The following is a 2858-nucleotide window of genomic DNA, read 5'->3' as shown; positions in this document are numbered from 1 at the left end:
AAAACTTTTCAAATAATTTCAATTTTTTCAATAGCAACAACATCAACAACAACAACACCAAAGTCAACAACAACAATTACACTAACATTTTGGCACCACCATCATCATCATTACCGTATCCGCTTTCGTCATCATCACCATTACCACCACCACCAAAGCTTATACCATCATCATCAGCACCACCATCATCATCATCATCAGCATCATCATCAGCATCATTTCCTTACTCACACTTGTCACCGTTATCGTCTTCATTGTCGTCATTCCACGACGTGTTAATGAATAATCAAAGAGATTACCCTTGCAATAATAATAATAATAATAATAATAATAACAATAATAATAATAATAATAATAATAATAATAGTAGTAGTAGCAATAGTTTTGTTTACTCTCATAAAAGAACGCTGTACACATGAAAGAAGGCCTCTTTAAAATTAACCAGCCAACAAAGAATGGACTCCGTGAACAAATTGAATAGATTAACTTATTATTATTTATAATTAATCATTATTATTATTTATTAATTTTATTATTATTATTTATTATTGTTTATTTTTATTTATTATTAACATTGTTATTCTTTGAGCTATACCCAATAGAAAGCAATCCAAATCATAACTAGGTGATATAACTTCGTTTGTGTGTTATACAATTACATGCACTGTTATTTGAATGGCCGACATAATATTTATGAATAATTATACACAAACACACGCGCGCGCACGCACATACACACGCACACACATACGCACGCATACACACGCACACAAGCACACATAAACATACATATATACACACACACATACACATAAAGTGAGAATATCATCATCTTCTTCTTAATCATTCATAATCTTGCCGCCGTTACTGTTATTATTAATATTAATATTATTGATATTAATATTATAATTATTATTATTATTATTGTTGTTGTTGTTGTTGTTGTTCAGTTTTTCTCCAATCAATGTGCCTAAAATGAAAGAAAATTGTGCCTAAAATGAAAGAAAATTGTGATTTTAATAGCAGTTTGCATCGAACGTTCGCACAACACACACATGCACACTCACACACACGCACACACACACACACACATACATAGATGCATCCAAATATATATATATACAAAATTATCGATTGTAAATATTATAAATTTTTATATTTATAACCTATATTATAACGTTTAACTATGTTGATTTATCATGTATATACATATATATATATATGTTGGTAATAGACCATAATTTTTACAATATTTGGTCTATTACCATAATATTTTACAATGTTTGGCGTTAATATGTTTGTAGTTCGTTCCCAACGATTTATACATATTAACATATTAACGCCAACATTCGGTAGAATTTATAGAATATTGTAAAAATATATATATATATATATATATATATATATATATTTGGTGTGTTTGTGTGTGTGTGTTTGTTTGTCTGTCTGTGTGTGTGTGTGTGTGTGTGTGTGTGTGTGTGTGTGTGTGTGTGTGTGTGTGGTCATTTCGATTTAAACGAGTTCTATATAACAGGATTGTACATAGCAGAGTCAGTCATAATAAAAAAGATCTGTGTTCACCATATTGTTCATTTTTTAATGCAAATCTTCTGATGAGTTGTTAATAATAATTTTAAGATTATACAATATACAGACTCACACATACACACACACACACATACACACACCACACACATATACACAAAGACATATATGTATATAAATATAAATATATATATATATATATATATATATATATACATATATAACTTTACATATATGATTATGATTTAATATGCTTAGTAATTGTTGTAATTATTATTATTGTTATTGTCATTAATATTGTAATAAAAAAATTAATAATAATAATATTATTATTATTATTATTTTGTGTTTTTACTGTTTTTTCTTGTTCAGTGGCGTTGAAATCATCGGCGTCTTCATCAGTTGATGGGATGGTTTGCTTGGCAATAACTGTGCATGTATGTGTGAGTTTATGTATGTGCGTGTTTATGTGTGTGGTGTGTGTGTGTTTGTGTGTGTATTTGTGTATGTATGTATGTATGGCTGTTTTTTAGCGGGAAATTTCAAAAGTTAAAAAAAATGAAACAATGTGACAAATGAAACAATTATGAATAAATTATAAATAAAATAGACAGTCACAATCAGAGACACACACACACACGCACACACACACACACACACTGAAACACACACGCACGCACACACACGCACACACGCACGCACAGTAACAAGCATACCGTCAGCAATTGTTTCCATCTCCTCCAACTCATTTTTTTCACTCTTCAAACCATCTTCAACCACATCTGCAGAATCCTGGAACTCTTTCCTCTTCATCTTCTTCATCATAATTCCTAGCGAAACGGCTATCAAGAGACTCGAACCCAGGAGTATTGTGATGCTAATTGCTCGCGAGTTATTTGACGGATCGGCTATCAGTTTCACATTGGATTTGTTTTTGAATGAGTTGATCTCTGATAGGTTGATTGTAATTGAGGTTGTGTGTGATTGCTCTTAGCTGGCTGGTTGGTTGGGTGTCTGGTTGATTGGGTGAATTATACCAACAAAAATCAACAACAACATCATCAACAACAAAAATCAACAACAAAAAATCAACAACATCAACAACATCAACATCATCAACAACAACCACAACAACATCAACAACAACAACATCAACAACAACAACATTAACAACAACATTAACAACAACAACATCATCATCAACAACATCATCAACAACAACATCATTAACAACAACATCATTAACAACAACAACAACAAACCCATAACCGAGCCATTCGGTGCCAGACCAAATCCCACAGCGTGATCGCACT

This window comes from Helobdella robusta, assembly GCF_000326865.2.
Source record: "Helobdella robusta unplaced genomic scaffold HELROscaffold_11, whole genome shotgun sequence".
NCBI lineage: Eukaryota > Metazoa > Annelida > Clitellata > Rhynchobdellida > Glossiphoniidae > Helobdella > Helobdella robusta.
The sequence above is the reverse complement of the archived record's forward strand: the minus strand, read 5'-3'. Positions refer to the sequence as shown.